This window comes from Pinus tabuliformis, chromosome 6, assembly GCF_031772625.1.
Source record: "Pinus tabuliformis cultivar Carrire ecotype Pingquan chromosome 6, CPIR1, whole genome shotgun sequence".
In the NCBI taxonomy this organism is placed as follows: Eukaryota; Viridiplantae; Streptophyta; class Pinopsida; order Pinales; family Pinaceae; genus Pinus; species Pinus tabuliformis.
Window position 1 is genome coordinate 105,577,061 of NC_142292.1, and position 27,857 is coordinate 105,604,917.

Consider the following 27,857-nt stretch of genomic DNA (forward strand, 5'->3'; position numbering starts at 1 on the left):
TAAAAATTATCATACTGGGCATAACATGTTTTATGGAAATCAATTGACACCATTGGTTTTAGTGTCCCATAATGACCTTGTCCTTGAATTTTTTTCTATTGTATTGTTGCATGGTTAATTCTTTTGTTGCTACCACTATTGCTCTTGCAATTAACTCCAACTGCCCAACTCAGTTAACGTCCATGCTGTCCTACATCATGTCACTAAATTTTTCATTAGACTCATCATAAATGGATTAATAATTTAATTTGTACCTCATTGGTAGCTTATCCATGAGGTGAACTTGGAATTTTACTATGATTCCTATCACAACAAAACTAGAATAACTCATAATTTAAACCATCATAAATTAGAACATGGGATTAGATTCATAATGCATAAATTCAAAACTAAATAATATATTGTTGAATACTTATCTTTAAATTTTTCTCTACTTCTGTCTTTATACACATTAGATTGGTTACCAAACCTAACAAGTACTTAATGTTTTCTCTTCTCTTTTACCTCACACACACACTCGATCGATTACCAAACTTGGCAAGCACCCAATTCCTTCTCTTCTCTTTTATTTCAAATTTACTAAGTGGTTCATCAACCCCAAGGCGATCATTGATCTGAAATGGGGCACTAAAGGTTTTTTGTCAGCTTACAAGAACCTCTCCCACTCCAAAGCTTATTAATTTCCAAGATCTAGCTTATGATTAACCAATTGCGGAATTAAAAGTGCTTGAAAGAGGTGCATGCTTGTGTTTGTTTTTCACTGTTAAATGCCTTAAGTTTATTTACTTGATTGATATAAAACATATGACAACAAGATAATATGGAGTTCACGCTAATATCTTGGGCTACGTCTCCTTGAGCACTAATCAACTCGATTAGGCTCTTTGGGGTTATCACTGAACTCTTTTACAACTCCACTGTTATGAAACCAACTCACAAAAAGATAGAAAAGAGAGATCCACGCCTTAGAATTCAGCCTCTTCGAGGGGGCAACCTCCTTTACATTACATAAATGAACAATTCTTCGATGATACAAATGACAAAACCTCCTTTCTATATATAGGAGTCTAAGGAGTCACAATATAATCCAGCCGACCTAAAATAATAATATAAAGCCACAAAAATAACAATAGAGGGATTCTATGGGGCACAGAAATAACAATATGGGGGTAATAGGGGCACAACAATATAAATAGGGGGTATAACTACAATAGTAATGGGGTAATCACTAGTATTATAGGGACCCAACATGCCCCTCTCCTTCAAAAAAGTGTTGTCCTCAACGCTTGAGCAGTTCTGGATACTTCTGCATAAAATTCTCATCCTCCCATGTGGAATCTTCAGCAGATAAGTTCTTCCACTTGATAAGATACTCTGAAATTGATCGATTTCGTAGCTGTCGAGTTCTTGTTTCTGTGATTGCTTCCGGTTCCAATATAATTTTTCCTTCCTCGTCAAGTTCTGGCAATATTGTTTGAATTGGGAGCTTGTCACCTATAACCTTCTTTAAACATGAAACATGGAAAACTGGGTGCAATCGAGAAGCTGCAGGAAGCTCCAATTTGTATGCCATAGTACCAATCTTTTCCAACACCTTGTACGGACCATAATACTTTGGTGATAATTTATTATCCTTCTTAGCTTGCTTTAGGGACATTTGCTTATATGGTTGTAGCCGTAGGAATACCCAATCACCTACATCAAAACTTCTTTCACTGCGATGTTGATCTGCCTGTTGTTTCATTCTATTTTGTGCCAACACGAGGTTATCCTTTAAGAGTTGGAGGACTTGTTGTTGATGTTCGATGTGATGTTCCACTGCCTGAACCTTAGAATTTCTCTTAAATATGATGTGATGGATGGTGGTTGATACCCATAAAGTGCCATAAATGGGGTCATTTTTGTTGCTGTATGGAAGGAAGTGTTATACCACCATTCAGCCAGAGGCAACCATTTGACCCATTGTGTCTGTTTATCAGATACAAAGCAACGAAGATATCCTTCCAAACATTTGTTTACTATCTCAGTTTGCCCATCAGATTGAGGATGATAAGATGAGCTATGAGCTAACTGAGTACCAAGACAAGAAAATAATTCTGTCCAAAAATTTCCAGTGAAAATGGGATCTCTGTCACTTACAATAATCTTTGGGTTTCCATGTAGCTTTTGAACTGTTTCCATAAATGCAGTAGAAACTGTACTGGCTTTAAATGGATGTGATAATGCACAAAAGTGTGCATACTTGGTAAGTCTGTCAACTACCACCATGATGACACTCTTTCCCTCAGACTTGGGTAAACCTGTGATAAAATCCATTGAAACCTCCTCCCAACGTTGGCTTGGAATGGATAAAGGTTGTAATAGACCTGGTGTCTTAATTGTTTCAACTTTATTTTGCTGGCAAACCAAACATTCCGCCACAAACTTTTGAATATCTGATTTAAGGCCATCCCAAAAAAATTCCTTCTTAACCCTGTGGTAAGTTTTTAAAAATCCTGAGTGCCCTCCTAAGGGAGAAGTGTGCAATTCCATAAGAATCTTTTGTTTTAGCTGGGAATTCTTACAGAGGTATAAGCGATCTTTGTACCATAACGAATCATTTTGCCAGCTAAATGTATCAGAAGTACTGGAATCTTGTTGTAGCTTTTGAATAAGTGCCCACACTTCTTCGTCATTCTTCCATTCCTCCCTTGCTTCGTTTATCCAATCTGGTTGGATAATAGAAATGGCACACAACAATGCTTCCACATCCTCATCCTTTCTTGAGAGTGCATCTGCCACCACATTTTGCTTCCCTTTTTTGTAGATGATTTCAAAGTCATAACCCAACATCTTTGTGACCCACTTTTGTTGCTCTTCAGAGGATAATCTTTGTTCTAAAAAGTATTTAAGGCTATCATGATCCGTTTTTACCTTGAAGTGTCTTCCCATTAGGTAGGGTCGCCATTTCTTAAGTGCATGGAGTATTGCCAACATTTCCTTCTCATAAATAGCTTTGCTTAAAAACTTTCCCTTGATTGGACGACTTTCAAAAGCAATGGGTCTTTCATCTTGCATTAGAACAGCACCAATTCCATTTCCTGAAGCATCACATTCCACAATAAAGGTTTTTGTGAAGTCCGGTGTAGCTAAGACCGGTGCTTGGCACATTGCCTCTTTAAGATGTTCAAAGGCCTTTGTTGCTTCCGAAGTCCATGAAAATGAATCTTTCTTCAATAATGTTGTTAGAGGTGCTGCTATTCTCCCATAATTCTTAACAAACTTGCGATAATACCCTGTCAACCCAAGAAATCCTCGCAGATGCTTTATGGATGTGGGGATTTTCCATTCCTTAATGGCTTTAATTTTGCTAGGGTCTACCTTAACTCCTTCATGAGATACAATATGACCCAAATATTCCACCTCCTGGACTCCAAAGAAACATTTGGATCTTTTTGCATATAATTGTTTCTCCTCCAATAGTTGTAGCACCCTGTCAACATGTTCAACATGATCCTTCCAAGACTTGCTGTAGATTAGTATATCATCAAAAAATACTAACACAAATTTTCTAAGGAATGGTTTGAAAATTGAATTCATCAAACCTTGAAATGTTGAAGGTGCATTGGTAAGGCCAAAAGGCATGACCAAAAATTCATAATGACCCTCATGAGTTCTAAATGCCGTTTTTGGAATGTCTTCAATCTTCATTCTGATTTGATGATATCCCGAACGAAGATCCAACTTGGTGAAGTAAATTGATCCATGCAATTCATCCAGTAATTCATCAATAACAGGAATGGGGAACTTATCTTTAATAGTGAGCTTGTTGAGCTCCCTATAATCTGGACACATGCGCCATGATCCATCCTTCTTGTGCACCAATACTACTGGAGCTGAGAAAGAACTTTGACTCGGTTGAATTATACCAGCCTCTAGCATTTCTGCAACCATACGTTCAATTTCACTTTTTTGGACATATGGATATCTGTACGGCCTGATGTTTGGAGGAACACTTCCTGGAATCAGATGAATAGCATGATCATGATCACGCATAGGTGGGAGACCTTTGGGAGTCTCAAATACCTTGGAATGATTGTCCAGGACTTTTTGGAGATCTGGAGAAATAGATGATTCCAATGTGGAAACATCTAGCGAACATAATTGTGCAATTACACCTCTTTGCTCCTTTTTTAGAAGCTTTGTCATGCCATTAGAGCTGATTATCTTTCCTGGTTTCCCTGCAATACCCCTTAATTCAACTTCCTTTCCTTCCACAGAAAATTTCATGAAAAGTTCTTGAAAATTAAAAGCTATTGTACCCAAGGATTGTAGCCATTGGACTCCTAGTACAACATCAACACCTCCCATTGGAATGGAAAGCATTGGGCTAGTCAATACATATTCTCCCATGGATAGCTTGATATTATGGCACTTTCCAGAACAATTTATTGTTCCTCCATTTGCAATCATCACTTGACACTCTGGTGCTGGATATAGGAAGCAATTCAATTCTTTTGCTACCCTACAATGAATAAAATTGTGGGTGCTTCCTGAATCAATCAACACTATTACCTTTTTCTTCTTGATTTGTCCTTCTATCTTGATGGTTTGAGGAGTGGTAATTCCCGCCAATGCATTACAAGATATGGTCGGATTTATTTGTTCTTCATCTAGGCTTTGTTCCTGGAATATATCCTCTTCTTTTGACCTTTCTTGCTCCTTTTCTTCTTCCTCTTCACAATCTATGTAGAATAATTTCTTCTCAGCACACTTATGACCTTTTGTGTATTTGCTATCACAATTGTAACAAAGCCCTTTTGCTCTTTTTTCTTCCAATTGTTGTGGTGTCAACCTTGTAGGTTGTGGAAGACTATGGGCAACAACACTTCCGTCTTTATAGTTGTGAATGGTATGCTTCCTAGTTGCCATAATTTTGCTTTCCATTTTTCTTGCTAACCTGAATGCCTTCTCTAATGAATCAGGTTCCCAAAGGCGCACATCATGTTGGATATTATCCTTTAAAGACCCTATGAACACATCAATCCTATGCTCCTCTGGAATATCTTTTACCCTTATGTTCAATTTTTGGAACTCCTCAATGTGCTCCATTATTGAACCCTTTTGTTTGAGACTTATCAATTGGCTAAAAAAAGTGTTGCTTTTTGTATCCTCATAATGTGCTATCAATTCTTCCGTAAAAATTGCCCAAGTGATAAATTGTTTACGAGAACAAAGCCATTGATACCATACAAACTGATTTGGTTCCAAATATAAAGTTGCCATACGTACCTTTTGTGTGTTTTGCACATTATTGAGATCGAAGAATTGCTCCATCTGTAATATCCATGTGGCGGGATCCTTGCCATCAAACTTCCTCATATCGATTTTTGGAACATGGTGAGTCTTCGATCCAACATTAGAGTCTATGGAATCATGATTAACATTTCTTTTGTTTTCATCATGAGTTTCCTTTACTACCTTTTCACCATTAGTGACCCTTTCTTGTAGCAACTTCTTCAATTCTTCCATGTCTGTCTTCAAATCTATCTTCAAATCATCCATCTTAGCTTCCACGTCAAGCATCTTAGCTTCTGCGCCTTTCTTTAAACATTCCATGTTAGCTTCTACACCTTTCTTTAAACCATCCATCTTAGATTCTGTTCCTTTTTGTGTAAGGGACAGTTGTTGCACTTGGTCTTGTAATTTTGATATATCATGTTGCATTTCTTCCTCTTCTTCATGAGTCATGCCAGAGCTTTCAGGTTCCTTACTAGGTGTTTGCATTTTCTTTCCTCGGGGCATCAGTTACCGATAATAATGCTCTACTATGCCCTTTGAATTCCTTCAAAATAAATTTTCAAACCAAGCTTAAGCAAAAATTTAAGAAAATCTACACACCTTTTTTCACTTTGTAGGAGCTCGATATTGCCTCTGATGTATCTCTGTACTCTCTGATTATCTAGTCCTGAATTTGTGATCTGTAGTAGCCCTCTGTGTCCTCTTTCCAATGCCACAAGTCTGACCCAAATTGGATTCTCCAAGGAAGAGTTATGCGAAATCTCCCACAGTGACTTGATTATAGACTAGTTCAGTAGAGCGAACTTGTACGGCGTGTCACGAGTCACTGTTTCGACCTTTGGATCTGAAAAACATCCACAAGAAACTACAGTCCGTCCTCTTTCTGTACCTTCTTACGAAACTTCAATCTGATCCCCAGAGAGAAAGTTATGACGATTTTCCCCAGGTCATCTGTTTTGAATGTAATTTAGGAGTATGCCAAAAGACCAACTTCCTCAGATCATATCTCCGCAAATATCGCGCGAAAAGTTCTGAAATTCGGACGCGAGATTCAGCGTGATTTCTTCTCAAATGGGTTTTTTTTGCGACTTCTGAAACGTCACAGAAAAAAAGTTATAGCGAAAATGCCACGATGACCTGTTTGGAGCAGCAAAACCCTAGAATCCAAAGCTCTGATACCAAATGTTATGAAACCAGCTCACAAAAAGATAGAAAAGAGAGATCCAAGCCTTAGAATTCAGCCTCTTCGAGGGGGCAACCTCCTTTACATTACATAAATGAACAATTCTTCGATGATACAAATGACAAAACCTCCTTTCTATATATAGGAGTCTAAGGAGTCACAATATAATCCAGCCGACCTAAAAATAATAATATAAAGCCACAAAAATAACAATAGAGGGATTCTATGGGGCACAGAAATAACAATATGGGGGTAATAGGGGCACAACAATATAAATAGGGGGTATAACTACAATAGTAATGGGGTAATCACTAGTATTATAGGGACCCAACATGCCTTAAGTTTATTTGCTTGATTGATATAAAACATATGACAACAAGATAATATGGAGTTCACGCTAATATCTTGGGCTACGTCTCCTTGAGCACTAATCAACTCGATTAGGCTCTTTGGGGTTATCACTGAACTCTTTTACAACTCCACGCTCAACTCCATTGGTTTACAACTGAACCTATGGGTTTAGAATACCATCTTATCTCGCTGGCTACCCATACTCTGCAGACAGATCTAGGCTTCTCTAGACTTGACTCCTTCAGTTAGTGCTTTGAGCTTCTTGAGCTTCTGGCCTCTTTGACTCCCTCAGAACTCTGTATTGTCTCTAGAATCCTTCTTCTGTCTTCAACACACATCAGACACCAGCAACAACTTAATCATTCGATATCTTTGTTGTTCTACAGCTTCATTACAGCTCCGTGGCTCTTAGAAGTCTGCTTTGAGTTCTCTGGCTTTGCGGCTCTATTAAGCGCTTTGGCTCTGCCTTCCCAACCTTTGGTGGCTATGCTCTGTTAAGTGCTCTTCTTTCTCCGGCATCTGGGCATTCATTGGGTCTTCCAATGGATTCCCCGACATCCTTACTCTGCGCACGCATTCACTAAAGCCTTTTTCTTTGCGCAAGCCTTCCTCACTCCGCAGACTGCCCTCCTGGCATATACCGAGCTTTCCCTTTGGATTCCTCAACATTCAAACAACTATGGGCTTCTCCGAGCTGCCTCTATCGATTCTCAGCAACCTTCAGCCGCTTTGTTAATTGAGCTCCCTGTGCTCTTGTAACACATTGGTTACAGTCCTTCATCATTGAAGAACCCGATTGTTTCATCACAAGAATCCGTTTACAAATGGAAAAGAATAGGCGGGCAGGAAACTCGGTCGTTTTGCCTTCCTCTGGCCGAAATAACCAAATAACGGAATACACAAAAAAATGCACGCCAAACACATCATGGGCCTTTTATCCGGACTTCAAATAATATGCAATCACATTTATATTCCCATCAGGTCCACCTTTGGTCACAATATCACAATTGCATTGTCGCACGGTCAAAAACCCAAATACATAGAAATACACAGAAAATCTGATATTTCGGATTTCAAATATTATCTAGTTATGCTTATAATCCTTATTGGGTCCGGGTTCTTTATTGCATATCGCATGTCACACAACGAAATACTTAAAACCCGTGAATTTGACAAATACATGGAAATATAAAGGAAATCCATTATCGGGTGCCAAGCCAGATCTCAAACGGTATGAAACCGCGTCTATAACCCTTATAGGGTCCGCGCTTTATCGCAAGTCACAATTGCGATGTGCATTGGCCCTTTGTATCAGGGATCATCGACCGCTAATCGCTGATATCGGCGTATCGCTATTTCGGCATATCACAATATCGTTGTCGCAACGGCCCTGGGGGTCTTCCCTTTGATTGTGCCGATCGCCGATCGCCGACCATCGCATATCGCAATCGGCTCGCCCAGGGTCCCGATATCGCATGGCAGCCTACCTCTGATCCGATATATCGGAGATCGCTAATCGGGGGTCCTTAAGGCCTGCTGCTCCGCCCTTTACACCTTTCCGATGTGATTTTCTTTAGAAAGCCTTTATTTCTCCTAAGTCCCATTTAATAAGAAAATGCCTCCTTTTCAAAGGACAATGGGCAATCTTCTTTTTGCAATAACTTCTTCATCCGAAGTCCATTTTAGCCCATTCAAATTGTGTTAGATTCAGATTGAAGAGATCTATGCAATGAGACTATTTCCAAGAGCATCCCTTGACTTTCATTTTCCTCTGTGAGAAACATTTTTATACTTAGAAGTCTATTCTAGATCCATTTTGAATCACACCTTCCCACTAAAAAGAACTTTTGGTGTCCAAAAAAATGATATACTGATCTGAACAGTAAATGAGAGTAACAACACCCTTTTCTTTCAGCTTTCATACACTTGCCTGCATGGCTAGTGCCTCTGAACCAAAACCTTTGAACACTCCCTTCCTGGATGTGATTGAACCAAAACCTTTGAACACTCCCTCCCTGGATGTGCTTGTCCTCCTGGGAAGAACTGTCTTCCTCCTTGACTTCATGCAAAACTCTTGATGAGAAGGTCACAGGAGGTAGTTTGAACTTCTCTTCCTTGATCATTGATCCAAGGTGGCTCAAACAAATGTGAAGTTACATCTATTTCACAAAATTTTCATTTGTACTTGTTTGACATACTGTCAACAACAACTCTTAACAACAACAGGATCACAGACAACAACTGGATGGCCTAAATTCATGCTTCAACAAAAGAAAGATTTCACATCTTGTGAACACCTCCATGTCTTTACATTTGCATACAAATGATTGACTAGATAACAAGCCAATAAAACATGCCTTTAAAACAATTGAACCTTTAAGTCAAGCATGTCTTTACATCTTTTTCTACACGCTTTTCCAAAGATTAAACACTTCATCATCTCCCTCTTGGAGACTAAATCAACTTTTCTCAAGTCAATATTGCATTACATGCATGTTTAAAACAAAACAATCAACCCTTCAAATTAATCACACATACCTGTTCAAGTACAAGGAAATCATCAACATCCATGTGTTCATGCATACCATGCTTATGCATGCATTTCATCTTTCAACTTTCGCTTAAGCACACTATACTTTCGAAGCTAAAATGAATATAATTTTGCAGCAATAAAGTGAGTCTCCTACTCAACTTTTCCATTCACCTTCTTGGTAAAAACCTGCAAGTTGCATCTCATTAACAAAGAAATGCATTCTATTGATTTGATGCATTTTCAAAAGACATGCAATCTTAATTGGATAAGAACTCTAACCATTTCTTACCAATCCATCTCAAAGGTCCTTCCTTTGTCTGCACATCAGCATCAACATGTGAATCATCTTGAAACACATCATTCATGGAATCTTCCTTTCCATTCCTACCATTTTATCTTTCCACCTTCTTTGCAGCAATATGTCCTTGCTTATGGCAGTAAGTGCAACACATGCGCATCTTCTTAACAACATGATTTGCCTTATCTAGTGGACCTTTGGCTTCTTGCCTCTTTTCCTTCAAAAGTTTCCTGTATGTGGCCATTCTCTTCCAACATCTAGAAACATTATGGTTAACCAAACCATGAAAGGAACATGCAATTCTTTTCCCATACTTATATGGATATTTATCATGCTTTACATAATCAAAAGGAACATGATTAGAACCAGATTTATATCTTTCTATTTCACCTTTATTGCCTTCATGAGGAGGTAAATTGAATGAAGAAGTAGCTCCCTTTGGAACACCATCAATCTTTTAAAGGTTGTCAGAGTTTCCACAATTCTCTGGTTCAAGTACATGTTGATATACACCTTCTTTCTGCAAAGTATGTTTCACCCTATTGCATTCCCCAAAAATACAATCTTCACAATTTTGAGGTAGAAGACCTGCGATGAAACTCCTCCTTGGAATTGTTTCAATGGTCTTCATGATAGCTTTGGAACTTTCTCCATAAGACTGTCCATAGCCAAGACCCAAATACTTTAGGCCTTTCCTCAACTATTATTGGCTCAACAATACCTTGCGCATGTTTGCGCAAGCCTTTTCCTTCATATCCCATCTTGGACATTAACTTGAAACCTATGCCTCTAATATGTTTTTCAAAAGAACCAATATAAACATTCTTAGAGGAAATTGAAGACAAACTAGAATTATTTACCTCTTCTTCACGCTGATACTTGACTAAGGCTTCTTTGGCAACAAAGAGTTGTGTTTCCAACTCATGAGTCCTTTCTAGGTTCATATTTGCAATATGAAGTTGTCTTTCCATTTCCTGCAACTTGTTAGAAAGCAACTGCTTTTCTTCCTTCATGGAATTCAATTGCTCTCTAAGTATGATTCTCTTCCTTCCATCCTCATATATTTCTCTCACCATATCCATCATGGTGAACAAGTCTTGCTTCATGTCTTCATAAAAGAATCTTGTGAAGAAAGAAGAATTTGAGGACTCACTTGTAGAAGTTATCAATATCAAAATGAACAAGAGAACTTCAAACAAGATTAACAAAGAGCTTATTCAAGCAACCTTTTGCAACAAACCTCTTGTGCTTCAAGGATTGCTTTGAGGTCCTTTGGGATAAGAAGAATGCCTTCAACCTTTCTTCCTTCTTGTCCTCTCCTAGACTTAGCTAACAATAGCTTTCCCTTCACCTCTGCAAACTCAAACAACAGTCAGTTTAAAAATAATCAAACAACAAAATACTTGATACTATTTGAACACCTTTCAAGTCAAACAAGCATTTTGATCTAATACCACCTGCATCGTGATATAACCTGCTCTAGGATAACTAGCTTTGATATCACCTTCTTTAAAGGTGGGGTTAATCAACCTTTAGCTCTGATACCACCTGATCTGAAATGGGGCACTAAAGGCTTCTTGTCAGCTTATAAGAACATTTCCCACTCCAAAGCTTATTAATTTCCAAGATCTAGCTTATGATTAACCAATTGTGGAATTAGAAGTGCTTGAAAGAGGTGCATGCTTGTGTTTGTTTTTAACTATTAAGTGCCTTAAATTTATTTGCTTGACTGGTATAAAACATGACAAAAATATAATATGGAGTTCTCCCTGATATCTTGGGCTACATCTCCTTGAGCACTAATCAACTCGATTAGGCTCTTTGGGATTATCGTTGAATTCGTTTACAAGCTCCACACTCAACTCCATTGGTTTACAATTGAACCTATGGGTTTAGAATACCATCTTATCCCGCTAGCTTTCCATACTCCGCAGACAGATCTAGGCTTTTCTAGACTTGACTCCTTCAGTCAATGCTCTGAGCTTCTTGAGCTTCTGGCCTCTTTGACTCCCTCATAATTCTGTATTGTCTCTAGAATCCTTCTTTTGTCTTCATCACACATCAGACACCAGCAACTGCTTAATCATTCGATCTCTTTGCTATTCTGCAGCTTCATTACAGCTCCATGGCTCTTAGAAGTTTGCTTTGAGCTCTCTGGCTTTGCGGCTCTGTTAATCGCTCTAGTTGTGCCTTCCCAAGCTCTGGTGGCTATGCTCTGTTAAGTGCTCTGCTTTCTCCAACATTTGAGCATTCACTGGGCCTTCCAATGGATTCCCCAGCATCCTTACTCTGCCCACGCATTCACTGAAGCCTTTTTCTCTGCGCGAGCCTTTCTCACTCTGCAGACTGCCCTCCTGGCATACACTGAGCTTTCCCTTTGGATTCCTCAGCGTTCAAATAGCTCCGGGCTTCTCCGAGTTGCCTTTGCGCATTCTCAGCAACCTTCAACTACTTTGTCAATTGAGCTCCCTGTGCTCTTGTAACACATCAGTTATAGTTCTTCATCATTGAAGAACCCACTGTTTCATCACAAGAATCCATTTACAAATGGAAAGAACAAGCCGTTAGGAAACCCCGTTGTTTTACCTTCCTTTGGCCGAAATAACCAAATAACGGAATACATAGGAAAACGCACGCAAAACACATCATGGGCCTTTTAGTCGAACTTCAAATAATATGCAATCATATTTATATTCCCATCGTGTTTGCCTTTGGTTGCAATATCACAATCACGTTGTCGCATGGTCAAAAACCAAAATACACGGGAATACACAGAAAATATGAAATTCCGGATTTCAAATATTATTTAGCCACGCTTATAATCCTTATCGGGTTCAGGTTCTTTATTGCATATCGCATGTCGCACGGCGAAATGCTTAAAACCCATGAATTTGACAAATACACAGAAATACAAAGGAAATCCGTTATCGGGTGCCAAGTCAGATCTCAAACGGTATGAAACCGCGTCTATAATCCTTATCGGGTCCGCGCTTTATCGCAAGTCGTAATCGCGATGTGCATTGACCCTTTGTATCAGGGATCACCAATCGTCGATCGCCGATATCCAATATCGGCGTATCGCTATCGGCCCATCACTATATCGGCATATCGAAATATTGTTGTCGCAATGGCCCCAGGGGTCTTCCCTTTGACTTCGCTGATCACCGATCACTGACCATCGCATATCGCATTCGACTCGCCCAGGGTCCTGATATCGCATGGTAGCCTACCTCCTATCCGATATATCAGAGATCGGTAATTGGGGGTCCTTAAGGCCTGCTGCTCCACCCTTTACACCTTTCCGATGCGATTTTCTTTAGAAATCCTTTATTTCTCCTAAGTTCCATTTAATAAGAAAATGCCTCATTTTCAAAGGACAATGAACAATCTTCTTTTTGCAATAACTTCTTCATACGAAGTCCATTTTAGCCCGTTCAAATTGCGTTAGATTCAATGAAGAGATCTATGCAATGAGACTATTTTCAAGAGCATCCCTTGACTTTCATTTTCCATTGTGAGGAACATTTTTAGACTTAGAAGTCTATTCTAGATCCATTTTGGATCAATCACTTAGTAAAAAATAAATACTAATAAGCCCAATCGCTACCACATGAATATGCACTACCAAACCAGGTAGTTACTGCCAACCAGGTAATCTTCTATCTATAGAATTGTAGGTGTATTCCACACCTTCACAGGCCTAGACAACCCCCAATTTGGGTAGTCTATCTGTCCTAATCAACACAAGCCCATAGCATCTCATACCTTCTAGTCCTAAACACATTACACAACACAAGGGCCCAGACAATCCCATACATGCATGTCCCAAAGAATTACATAACACATGCACATATACATAGTGTACAATACAACACATACACATACACACATGATAAAACACAACAAATACACATGTATAACAAAACACATACATAATACACTTGGAGCAATATGATATTTATAGAACAACGTTGAAATTCCAAAGACCACATCGTCTCTATCCACATACACCAAGAAACACTGCCTCTAGTGTCTTTCTCTGCATGTCACATATCACACTAATTATGTTCTACTGATATATCATTCAACATTCCCTATTCATAATATAACATGGACATACTTTATGAATCATATTCATAGGATATTGAAATCATACATCAATCAAGGATACTTTTTGCCACTTGATTCCTCATTAATGAGGAATCCTTTTATGCCATTCACATCTACATTAAATAAGTTGAAGCATTCCTCTTGCATAATAAGGGCCCCTAACAAAACCCTATCAAACAAAATGGCATTTTCATATTTGTATACAAAGATTGGCATGATCATGGGCATATCACAGATTTATATATATACATTGAGTTAAGGTCAAAGAACTTCCCTTGTGCCATTCTCATGGCTACCATGTCATTGTCCATTATTTCCCATGGACTAACCAACCACTTGGAAGTCATGTTGTTCTTCACTCAATCCTAAGTGTAATAGACTCACTTATGTAAAATAATACCAGGGTTTAGATAAATCCTTGCATGTAAGAAAAACACACATTAGTTAATGGAATTATATTCTAGAATTCCTCCTTTTTACCCTTTCTTTCACATTGTTGTTGTGTAGCAATTTCCATCCACTTATGTTTTCACCTATGCTTGTTGTCATGTCCAGGAGTAACTCTCCAATATGTTCCACTAGTTTCCCTTTTTTAGCTCACCTTCCTAGATTGAAGGTCCTTGTTACCTGGAAACTCACTTAGCTAGTCATTATTAATGTCAATTACACGTGATCCTCTTCAACTCTGTCACTAAATATTTGTGGCCTCCCTTCCACCTTCAATTGATTTTGACTCAAGGCCCTAATCCCCAAGTATGTAAATCAAAGGCCCGTCATAACATCAATAGGATACACAAAAGTAAAAATAAGAGGTAATGCCACAAAAGAGAATAAAATCCATGATCGCAATCATAGAGGAAAACCACACACAAAAAAATAGCATGGCCATGCACAAATCTAAAATCAAAATGATGTCAATCATGAAAGCAATAAATTAAATCCACCTCATATAAGCGTTAAAATAAAATAGTCCCCAAAATCAATTTTTATCCCCATGAGTCCAACGTTCATGGCACTTCCAATCATCATACAGATGTGCATGTATACATGTACATATGTATATCCACATACCAAAATTGGTTCAAGACTCCTTTACAAGGCACACAACAACCTTGAGGTCTTACAGTCCCAAAAAGTTCACAGGGGATCTCTTTGATACATATATGAATATATCAAGGAGCTTGAGGGGATGCCCCCTCCTCCTTTATGGTAGCCTTCATCACTGATTTGTGTCTTTGTGGCTCATAGTGGCTATTTTATTTCTTCTTTTTCTTATAGGGACAATCTCTTCTCAGATGATTTTCTCTAGAGTACTAGCAAGAAAATATCCCCTTCTCCTTTTCAGTGTCACGAGGCATCTTCCTGCCAATGTCATCTTTACCTTTTTAGGATTCAGTTTGATATGCCATTTCTAGCAGCTGTTTTTGTAGTTAAACATTCCACTCAGACAGTTCTTTTTGTTTCTTGGTGAGCTTTCTAAGTTCTACCTTGCATATCTTTAGCTTACTTTCCAAGTCCTTGAGCTTAACCTCCAAATTCCTGAAGGTTTTTTTCATTTTCAGGGATGTCGATCTTTCTCATTCTTGATGGACTTGGTCCATATCCTATTGCACCATGCCTTGATACATGTTTCTTTTCACTACCACTATCTCATTCTATGTGCTACCGCATACACTCAGTTATTAGTGCATTAATAGATATAAACAAATATACTAGTTGCCCTGCCCTATTGTACCAATCACACTGCTCTACAACTGCACACATATCTCAATTTGCATATTACTCACATGTCTCGAAACCTAGGACATAAATATCTCGACATAATTTTTTCGCAAAACATAATTTCTACATGCACATGCACATATCAGCGCATTTATTCCCATCCTCTCAGAAGATTTCAATTTTTGTTTTCAAGTTCAACTATAATTGGAAACCAACTACTATGCCAAAATCATCATCATTAATTACATTAAGTCTCTATACTGGGACCAAAGTAACAATCTTCTCGCTTCCCAATAGTTAGTGTATACAATTGGTCCACCAAATTAGGGGATTCAACATCATCCACAAGTTTGGTAAATTTCACACCTTGATAAGGATCAAGAGGATGTATAGCGTGCATACCATCAACTTCAAAAGTCATAGTCTCTTGTTTCAAATCAACGACTGCATAATTCTCGAAAGCCCAGTCAATGCCCAATAAATCCGGGTATGGATATTTATCCCCAATAATATCCATAACTTCGAAATCTACATAATTTTTAACATTGGCTATATCAACCTCAACATAGTATAATCTGCCAATAGGAATAATGCAATATTGGTTTTACATCCTCAACTAAATAGGGGAATATACAACTTTGGTTTTTCCGAGAGCTTACCAAGTTTTCCACGATAATATATTAACATTTTATCCCAAATCCAACATGGATTCCTTGATTTAAAACCCTGCAATCTGAGCATCTACTCGAAACTCCCTTCCAATCCACTTCTTATTCCTCCTTACCCGTCTAGAATTTCTCTCAGGTAATTTTGCATAAATCAGTTCCTCAGAGAATAAAACATCCTTAACAATAATCTTCAACCTTTTTCGCAATTGAACAGTAAGTTGTTCATCATTCATAATGTGTAAGAATAACTTAAACAAAACCATTATAGGTTGGTAAGGTTCTGCGAAATACTTTTCCTCACAAGCCTTTACTTGCTCCTGCAGTTCACTGCAAGATCCTTGTGAAGACATTAATTGACAGAAAAGTTTGGTTTCATCCCTATAATACTCCTTTTGTTGATTTGGATCATACGATTTCTTTGGAGATGTAAGTCTTATAATAGTTGGTTGATCAGGAGTTCCAATATCATCTCCTGTCTTCTTTCCTCCTCTCGTGACAACATTGATATTAGGCTGCATTGAAGGATTAGGATCTCGGGGCTTTACACAAACTAAATTAGCTCCTTTAGCCTGATTTTTCTCCTCCCATAGAGCAATAAGTTCAGGGAAATCTTCATTTTCATGTGTATTTACTTGACAATATGAACACCATGGTATCCATGGAAAAGGACATTCCCTTGCAACATGGCCTTCTTGATCATAGTTATAGCACCTAATTGAGCCTCTTCCACCTGTCCTTCCTCCCCTCAGAGCTCCTCCTCCTTGCCCTTGAGGAGTCTCATTAACATGGAAAGCAAAACAGTCAAGGCGATCCGCTAGAGCATACAAGGACCGACATTGATCCGTATGGTGATCCACAAAATTCACAAAACAAGTTATTCAGAACATTGAAATACTTCTATAGAATAGGACACAACTGGGGTAAATGACCAAAACTTCGATAAATCTCGCAATAATCGGTTGTAGACATACCTTGAGGGTTGGGAAATGATTGGAATTTCATATGACCCTGATAGGGAAGAGAAGAGGAGATTTGAGCAACTCCACGAGACTGCGGTGACGAAGGTCCCATAGGGGCACTACACGATCCTAGCCCTCGCAGTCGTGGACACTCCGTAACATGATGTCCCTCAACCTGACAATGGGTACACCAAACATGAGGTCTTGCAGGATGTAAAGGTGCCAGATATTTTATCATGTCTGTCAATGTAGCAATTTGATTATGGAAATCCATAATAGCAGGATCTATTGAAGCCCCACTGAATCTGCAATCTTGCAGATAACCAACATAGCCTCTATTTTCATTGCTTGCTCCAAAGCATATTAAAGTGTGTTGTCCTTCTGCTGAGATAACATAATACAAGTAATTGGTAACAGAGCCTTGATAAAACAATATCTTTGGTGATGGGGATCAATAAGATACGATAATTTACTAATAGCATCTTTGAATCATTGCATGCATTTCCAAGCATATTCCCCTTCTCGTTGGCGAATATCCAACAATTTCACCAATCCTTGTTGATTCGACTGTGGTAACTTAAACTCTTGTTTAACCTGATCGATACCAACATTGGGGTTAGCATCGATCCATTTTATAAACCACCTCAATGCTCGATCCCATAATGTAGTTTGGAATTCAATGAGCTTAGTAGCATCCAGAGTCTGATGAGCTCTCCAAATAGCTTCACACAAATACCAATGTTGCTCAACATCCTCAACCCCCTTTCCTGCAAAATCTGGGTATTTGGTAAGTGAACCGGCTGCAACTCCAGCCATAGTTGCTTGTGTTGAAGAAACAAGTATGAATCCTTGGGAACCCGTTGAGAACAACTAGTTGTACTTGATTGACTAACACCACTAGAACTACTTTTACCCTTAAGCGATAACTGAACTTTAATGAACTTGCGTACCTTTGAAAAGAGAAAATATGGATTTTGATATAGCACCAGGGGAAGGTCAGGGAGAGGAGGAGTCGTGTTGCTGAGTTATACATTTGAGTCCTGATTCATACTCAAAGAAAATTCACCTCAGCATGGAATGAAAATCATCGTCTACTGGAGTATCTTCATCTGATGTTCTAGTCAGTCAGGCATCTGGCTCAGGCGTCCGAAATCCTTCCATCTCCTCATGCATCAGAGTAACCACTTTTGCTTCCACTGGCCGCTCTTATTTCGCGAGAAAAAGAACCTTCTCCCTTGCTTCCATTTCGCAACTCCGGAGTTTCCATTTCTCTATTCCTCACCATCAAACTCCTCAAAGCGTCGCCTATGCGTTGCAACTCCCTTCTTCTAATCCTAACTTCCCGCAACTTTATTTCACACCACTCTTCAGCTATTCTTTCCCTCCGCAAAGCTCTGAAATCCCTCGCCTTCCAAAACTCCTCTTGATTCATGATAGGAACTACTTCATCCTCCCATAGTGACATGACATTCATCTTTGCCAATCCATTCCCCTAATACTAGAGACAAGTTTCCATTTGGTTTTGTGGGAACACCAACAAACTGTCTTCAACCAATAAGACTTTAATCCAGAGTGGGATTTCCTTTAACAACCGTCCTCGTATTTTGAATCTGAATATAACTTATACATGAGAGAATTATTGGTGCTTCTCAGTCGCAAATTCAATGATATAACCTTCAAGAGTTGCATTAACCCAAAAGTCAACAACTCTTGCTAACTTTGTATCCAACCGATGAAGGGCGTCCATATCGGTTGTGGTCCAATTTATGTGCAACCTTGGTTGTACTGCAACCCTCGATTTATGGTGGAAACGAGTCAACCAATTTTCTAACTTCTCTGGGAATTCACACCAAAAGATCTCGTACTAGTCACAAGCAGGTTCAAAGTACAATGTTTCTTCTTTGACCCAATTTATATTCTTTTATCTCAATTCTGCTTGCTGCAAAATAAAGTAATCAGCCTTTTCACACCACCATTTTTTTCATATCTCGACGAATATACCTTATACATGTGATCTAAATCCCGTAAGGAACTCGAGGCCCTAGAAACGAAATAATTTGTTGGTGGAAAAGTTTAATTTGAGTTTTGACCCAGGGTTCAACCGAGGGTGCCAATAAAAAGGCCTGCATAGTCTAGCACTTCGCTGACATTTTCACTCCTTTGGAACAAAGGAGCATCTCACCCGAGGCGAGCTAGAACCATAAAAGGATGTAGGGGATCTAGATCTGATTAATTAGGCAACTTGTGCAACTATTACCACATTCATTCTCAACCATTTGACTCATGCACTTAACAAAAAATAGACATATGAAAAAAAATTAAAAAGGCCCATAAAATACACAATTGAATATCATAATTCCCATCCTCCATATATTATTAAGTAGCAAATTTCAATTACATTATATCATCGCCATTACAACTTGCGACAATTACAGGCTTTTGCATGGATATAAAAACCGATAGATAATACATAAGCAAAACATTACAGGCTCAAATCTCAAATAGCACTTAACACTAAACTATCAAAACGGTCCCAGAACATACAAGTATTGTCTATATTCCTGGCACAATTTGAACCTTGCGGCACTATCCAAAATTGTTTCTCGCTACCTTTTGTCTTCTTTTATAGTCACACTCGCTTGATATAGTCTTCGATACCTCGCTCGCTTGATCCATGGTTTTCCAATACCTAGGGCCATTACCTTAATTCTTCATTGACTGTATCAAAATAAGCTCCTAGTTCTTTGACACGTGCCCTTATATTCCGCTACGTAAGTTCCAACAATTTTTTGGTGCTCTGTTTCCAACAATTTTGTCCAAAATCTCCTTTGCAACTGCTATTCCTTCAAAAACGAAGGACCCAACAGAGGGTGAAACTCGGTTTTGATATCTTGGGCAACAAGTATCCAACATTGAACCCATTGGATATCTGATGCTTGTTGGCATCACAAAATCGGTCGCAAAGTGTCGGATGGTTAAAGGCGTTTTTGACCATCTTGTGCGTGGGATATTCAACATCAATCTTGTCGAATATCCGACACTTTATGAAGTGTTGAATATTCGACACAATAATAGTGACATAAATTATGACTCTAATGCATTGGATAGTCGACGATAATAAGTCGAATATCCAAGGAATGTACATTGGATTTTCGCCTAATTTGGCACAATGCTTGATGATGATTCCTACATAATACTTAAATCTTATACCTTAGATTTTTTATTTTATTACTTATGGATTTGTCATAAACTTTAATTTTTCAATATGTGCACATATTATATAGAATAACAGTTAGATATATGCAAAAATAATGCTTATATAGAAACACTTATGCATAACATACATACAAAATCACTTCCTTTAATCAAATGCTAATTGATTAAGCCACCCTCAAACTTGAAGACGTCACTTCAAACATTTTGCATCTTAAATGCAAGTTTGTGTCACTCATTATGAAAACCCCAAGGTTTTTTTTTTTTTGGTAGCTTTATCAATATTCTCCTCTTCAATGGCAGGGGAAAGGATGTTTAATCAAATGCGAATTGATTAGGCCACCTTCAAACTTGAAAATGTTTTCAAACATTTTGCATCTTAAAAGCAAGTTTGTGTCACTCATTATGAAAACCCCAAGTTTTTTTTTGGTAGCTTTATCAATATTCTCCTTTTCAATAACATGGGAAAGGATGTTGGTGTTTTGTGGAAATTAATGAACCTCATCAAAATAACATATTAAAACTATTTTTGCACCAACAATATTATGTTTCAAATTATTGAGCCAACAACATATTATATATATCCATATTTTCAATGGCATGGGAAAGGATGTTGGTGTTTTATGGAAGTTAATGAACCTCATCAAAAAAATTTATTAAAACTTTTTTTGCACCAACAATATTATGTTTCAAATTATTGAACCACCAACATATTATATATATCTATGGAATAGACACCCCTTATTTTGTTTAGTTTTTTTAGAAAAGAGATGAAAAGTTTTTTTTTTTTAAGAAAAGAGATGAAAAATGATATTGCAAGGAGCAAAGGGCCTCAAAATTATGAAAAAGAAAATACTCTTAGCTCTTCATAGCATGATTTCAGATTCAATGTCTAGTTATGTTAGATTACGTTGAGTAATTACTTTTTTTTTATATAGCTTTCATGACAGGATCCAACTCTAACACTAAACAATTACAATATGACTTTCGACTTTTTTTTATGTAAGAAAATTAACATACTTATAGTTTAGATATAATATATTTCTTTTTGTCTTATCAGAGATATACAACAATGTACAAAGTTGTAAGTTTTTTTTATTTGGTAGAAGTACAAGGTAGAACTTCATAGCGATGTCAACTAGAGCCAATAACTTATAGTTGGATAATACAAAAATAAATTAATTTAAATCTAAAATATTAAAAAAAAAATAAAACACAAATATTTAAGTGCTTAAAGATTTAAAGTTAAAATGAATTTGTTTAAATTTTCTTTTTTCTAATAATTGATGTAATTGAGTCGAGAGGCTTATTCTATAGATGATATGTAACCGTATTCGTCTGTTATCAAAGTTGAAATTATAAAACATTTAAATAATATGGGTTCATACAAAAATTTACACTTGAAAAAATTAGATCCCTCTAGACCCATATTAAATTTGTATTTAAGATAAATCTATATTAATTTAATTGTTATAATATTATACTTTATATTAAAAATTCATAATATATTATTATTATATAAATAATTTCAATTTTACATCGAATTATAATGTGTATTGATATCAATATTTTAAATTATAATATTCAGCGACTAGAACGTAAAATGCATTCACTCTGACAATAATATCGAGCGTTTGAAAAGGGAAAAACTAAAAGCTCCATAGAGCGAATACTTTCATTTTTGGCTTCAGATTATGCCATATTTACTCAACTTCATTCGAAAAATATGCAAGGCAATGCTCTTATCAAGTATACCAAAAATGAAATTCCGGCTGTATTTTAATCATGGTGTTCGCGGATAAAAATGATGGATAGGCATTCGTTAGGGTTTAATGACAGAAGTCCCCATTCAAAATAAAATTCAATGGACGGGACTTATTATTTATTATTCAGTCCCATGAAAATCTGGAGAGCGATGGAGTCGACTGCGCGGCAGATTTATCAATTTGAAATACGAATCTTTGCTGTTTATCACAGTCGAATGAAGCTGTGCAGAGCAAGGGAGTCGAATATGGAAGTATGTTATCAATTTGAAATACGTTGTATTTATATTGTTCAGGCTGAATGTTGTTTAATCAAGTCTATCAATGAAATTGGGCATTTGGTCTAGTGGTATGATTCTCGCTTTGGGTGCGAGAGGTCCCGAGTTCGATTCTCGGAATGCCCCTTTCTGATTTGAACTTTGTATTCATGAAAATGTAAGTGTGCCTCCCTTCTTGGCTGTCTGATTCTTTTAACCTTCCTAGTGCCCTGGACGGATATCTAATTTTGTATTCATGAAAATGCAAGTGTGCCTTCCCTCTTGGCTGTGAGATTCATGAAATTGTAAGTGTGCCTCCCCTCTTGGCTGTCTGATTCGCAGGAACGTTTACTTTCTTTTAACCTTCCAAGTGCCCTGGGCAAATGCGAAAGAGTGATTATCAATTTGTTTTTTCCCACCCGTTGAGATGGTCGAGTTGGTCTAAGGCACCAGATTAAGGTTCTGGTCCGCACCAGATTAAGGTTCTGGTCCGAAAGGGCGTGGGTTCAAATCCCACTCTCAACATTCCTGTCTTGTCAGGATGGCCGAGTGGTCTAAGGCGCCAGACTCAAGTTCTGGTCCTCGATTGAGGGCGTGGGTTCAAATCCCACTTCTGACACTATTTTTCTGTTTTTATTGACGCTAAGGTTCTGGTCCGAAAGGGCGCGAGTTCAAATCCCACTCTCAACATTCCTCGCTTGTCAGGACGGACGAATGGTCTAAGGCGCTTCTGGTCCTCGATTGAGGGCGTGGGTTCAAATCCCGCTTCAGACACTATTTCTCTCTTGTTATTGACGCTATAAAGCACTTCCATAACTCCTAACATAGCGAACAATGGTCTAAATCATCGTGACCGTTTATCTGTTACATAAGTCTTTGAAAATATGGGGTTGATTGTAGTGGTTATGTTGTCGGCATTGGGTTGATAATCACCAACTAGAATAACCTAAAAGACTTCCAAGACTTCTAATTATTATGATACTTTAAGTACTTTTTCTGGGAAAACACTCAGCAGACCACTGTTTAAATCATCGTCACCGTTTATCTGTGATGTCCTCTAAGTCGTCTATTTGTCATTGAAAATGTTGCTTGATATGGGGTGATGCAGTGGTTATGTTGTCAGCATTGATTGGGTCGATGGAATTGGGAGACTGGATAATGCAGTAGTTACAGGTGGAGGGAAGGTTTTAGGTTTCGGAAGGATATTACCCTGGCAGTCAGTGTCATTTATAAAAATTATGTAGATCAGTTTCATTTATAAAAATTAATTTATAAATGATGTAAAATAATATTTTTAACTAAATTTGATTATTGTTGAATCATATCAAGTTTATGAGAAATTTTTCTGCATAAACGCGTTTCGAACCAACTAGTTTGGTTCATTCTCAGGGCAAGTTGAAGAATCAGATGTAGGTTGCATGTTAAATAATCAGAGCAGAACATCCAACTGCTATAATTTTTGACCAGGCAATGACTATATTAACTAGCTAATGGCTATATTTAACTAGAAAACCGCTGGTTAGACGGGACCAAGGGAAAATGAAACATAATTATATTTAATTAAAATAAGTTAAAAGTTATGAATTAAAATTATTAACTATTCTATATATATTTTAATTATATATAAAAATATGAAAATAAATTAATTTAAGTATTATATAATAAAAATAAATCTTTAATATTTTAAATTTTAAATTTATTTAATTGTATAATTATAAATTAATAAAAGCATATTATTATAGATCGATTTCAATAACAAAGTAATTATTTTTCCTTCATTAATTAAATTAAAATTTTTAATATATTATTTAAAAAAATTTGATATATAACTAAATTTGATTATGTTAATAATTCACTATCAATATTTGTCAATATTACTATTTTATATGTATATATATATTCTATAAAAATTAACAATATAAAAATCAAATTAATATCAAAACAACAAAATAAACTTAAATAAGTGAATTTGTTATAAAAATATGATTCAACTAATCCAATTCTAAAGATATACAAATCTCCATAATTAATTATAACCTATTATTTTTTTAAAGAATTATTAATATGAACCAGCCATAATTTTAATGTATAAGTTTATAATTTTATTTAAAAAGAAAACGGAATAAAATAAAAAATGTTCATAATTTTAATGTATAAGTTTATAATTTTATTTTAAAAGAAAACGGAATAAAATAAAAAATATGTTCAAATTTGAAATGAAAAAGCAATCTGTTATTTAAAAAGAAAACGGCATAACTGTTAAAATTTGTCTATGTGTAATTTCGTGAATAAAATAAAAATTACAATAATTTGAAATTAGAACATTGATAATTTAAAATAACGATATAGCTTTGAAAAAAAAACATAGAACGGGCAAGAGGTTCTAATGGACGGTTTCTGTGTGAAGCGAACCGTTTAAAAGTTTGGAATAAAACGAAACAAAACCATTCCATTTCAATAAGCTTAATGCTTATCATCTGTTTAGCCGGTGGCAAAATAAAGTTAGACACTTTTTTTTAATAAAGTGGAGGTAGAAGTAAACGAATTTTTTTTAGTCATGTATTATATATATTTCTTATATTATTTATTAAGTCAGGTATTAGATGAAGAATATTTTTAGTTTATTAAATTTTGATTATTTATAATTTTGAAATTCTTTCTGTTCAATTTTAATATAGATTATCTTTTTTTTATAATAAATGAATTTTTTTTTTTACTTTTATAAATTGACTTAAAAATTTGCTTTTTCTATAGAAACTATTTTTTTATCTCTTCCATAAGGCTTGGAGAAACTTGGTCAGATTTCATACCTTTCTGCCATGCTAACATCCTTAGTTACAAGATTATCTTTTTCATAGTTGGATATCCATACCCATTTGTAGAGCTAGCTTTGGATTACTTAATTATAGTGGCTTCATAATCTTACAATTTAGTTCATCGAGGCATGACTTTATATATTTGTTTATTGACCACTATTAGTTTAGCATTGATCAATGCAGCTTATAATTTTTATTTTTGAATATTAAATTTTTATTTTTGAATATTATTAAAAAAATTAATTTTCAAACATTTGATTGGATCATAAGTTGAAGGTTTTATTGTAGCCTTAGCACAAGATAATGACTCACATATTTTATGTCATAATTTATGGATAAGGTTGCAATATTCATACATTATTTTTAGATATTTGTGTGCTGATTTTTTATTTTTAAGCTTTGAAGAAAGTAAATAACATATATTTACCATTAGTTACTTCCCATCATAATTTGTGCAAACCTTTGCATAAAAAATATATAGAAATAGGATGTAAATAAATATATTTACCATGAATTACTTCTCACCATTATTTATGTTTTACTTAGAACTTATGTAGGATTAAAACTATAAATGTGTAGACGTACTAGTGGTTACCACCCACCAAAATTTATATAGGTCCATGTGTCTGAGTAAGCAATTAATTTATCCACTTCACATATCAATTTATCAGTTCCTCCCAAAGCAAGACTATATGATTCTATTTTCCTATTAATCATTATTAATTTACTTAACATTGACCAATGTATGTTATAATTTTTTATGCAATTTTTCCCTCAACATATTTTTTTGTAGAAATTATGTTGTAGATTTGCAACTGCTCTTGAAGTTTTAATCAAAATCACAAGACACAAACCTACTCTAATACTTTGAGGAAGTTAATTCCCAATTTAGAACATCAATCACAAACATGCAACGAGAAATAATACACGTGCACATAGTGTTTTTCTCGAGAAAGCAATCTGCTAAAAACCCCAATGCTTGATTGCATTAATTAATGAATAGAGATGTATTACAATTGATTTGCTTAACTGAGCACAACTTGCAAGTGAATAACCTATCTCTTTTCTCACTAAGAAGCTCTGACCCAGACTTAGTTAATTTCTTCCTCTGCTTGAGCACCTATTTCCTTGGGCAATTCCTTAAGAAATTAGGCCCCTATTATTTAGGAATTTCTCCAAAATAGATTGTGAAATTCCCAAGGTTGATCATCGGACTACATGCAACACATGTACACTCAAGACTAGTCTACAACTAATGTTACACTGCCTTGCAATCTCCACCGCAATTGGAGAACTCGAATTCTCTGCATGCACTAGTTATTTTGGGCTGATTGATGAGTTAACTGGATGATCACTAAGTTTGACTGAAGTCCCACTGCATAATTGACCTTCCACTGGTTCCTCCAATAGTTGGAACTAGTTTAACTCAAAACAAATTGAGATAACTAACCTTGATTGCTACAAATTAGCAATCACACCTGCTTAGCTAAACTCTAACTCCTCCAACTCGAATTTAGAGCAACACAAGCCATGTCACATAAGTTAATTTCATCCAAATTGTCTATTGATGCGGAAATTCAAATTTTCTTAATTTAATCAAGGCAAAATCAAATTGAGAATTTCTTGCTGCATTTTTCAACATTTTAAACTTGAATAACATAGACTAAAATACTTTGCAACACTTGTTTCTCTCTTACTTTAACATTTATAATATTTTCTTCAAAACCCATGATATTATCACTTGTATTTCTCATAAATATTTGGCATTGATGATAATTTAGAGCCTATAAAACACTTTAGTCATAATTTCATGAAAGACAATGCAAAATCATTCTATGGGCGTTTCCTTTCTTCAAAATTGATGAGTATGTAAGGTATATAAGGTATTCATATCAAAAGTTATCTAAACCTCTGGTATTAGTCATGAACATAAACGTGAGAGAAATAAATGGTGGTGAATATATATATATATATATATATGAATGATCTTTAAACTTAGATGGAAAACTACTAAATTTTAAAAGCTTGGAACTTCATTTTATATATATCATTTTTTATCTTTTTTGTTTCAGTACTTTTTACGTCATAAGGCGTTCCCCTTTGAAAACAATTCCCCTAGCTGCCAGTGTGCACCGGTCTGCACCATCAGATCAAATGTTAGATGATTGAATGTTTGTACGTCATATGATTAATACTTAGTAGTTTCAAAATGGTGGGACATTGTATACCACTGGCCCTAATAGTTTAGAAAAAATATATACATCCCTTCCTCCCTCAGGCGCAACTAGATAGATAGTGGCTCTCATTCACTTTCATTGCTTTGATATGAAATTTTACAGGCTATGTATACAGGTTGATATAGCTGGCATGTCAAGAGTTAACGCCTTTCAACTTCGAGTTACCAGAAAGTTAAAATCTCTACATAAACGAAGGAGGGTACTTGCTGGAGGTGTTGTACTATGCCATTGTCTTGGTTTTTCATAGTCAACCATTACACACGACCTTAGTTCCTTATGGAAGACTCTATCCTCTATTAAGTTTAGACCCATTCGATTTCTCACGAGGTTGCCCCAACTTGTGCAATTTGCGAAGAAACTGCCCTTGCATCTTCTTTTTACTGTGGGGAATCTACCAGTTCTGAGAGCTCTTAAGAAACCCTTGTTAGTTCTTGAGAAAATTGAAAAAGTTGAGAAGGTAACTGGCA

At 36.3% G+C, this 27,857-nt stretch overlaps 3 non-coding genes across 3 annotated transcripts; all 3 read left to right on the top strand.

Moving 5' to 3' along the window:
- Nucleotides 1–22,412: 22,412 nt before the first annotated feature.
- On the top strand, nucleotides 22,413–22,484 carry TRNAP-UGG (transfer RNA proline (anticodon UGG)). Its single transcript has one exon. It is a non-coding gene; the product is annotated as a tRNA-Pro (tRNA).
- A 274-nt stretch (nucleotides 22,485–22,758) lies between these two features.
- TRNAL-AAG (transfer RNA leucine (anticodon AAG)) lies at nucleotides 22,759–22,862 on the top strand. Its single transcript has 2 exons — nucleotides 22,759–22,797; nucleotides 22,821–22,862. It is a non-coding gene; the product is annotated as a tRNA-Leu (tRNA).
- Nucleotides 22,863–22,872: 10 nt separating this feature from the next.
- On the top strand, nucleotides 22,873–22,956 carry TRNAL-CAA (transfer RNA leucine (anticodon CAA)). The gene has a single exon. It is a non-coding gene; the product is annotated as a tRNA-Leu (tRNA).
- Nucleotides 22,957–27,857: the final 4,901 nt, after the last annotated feature.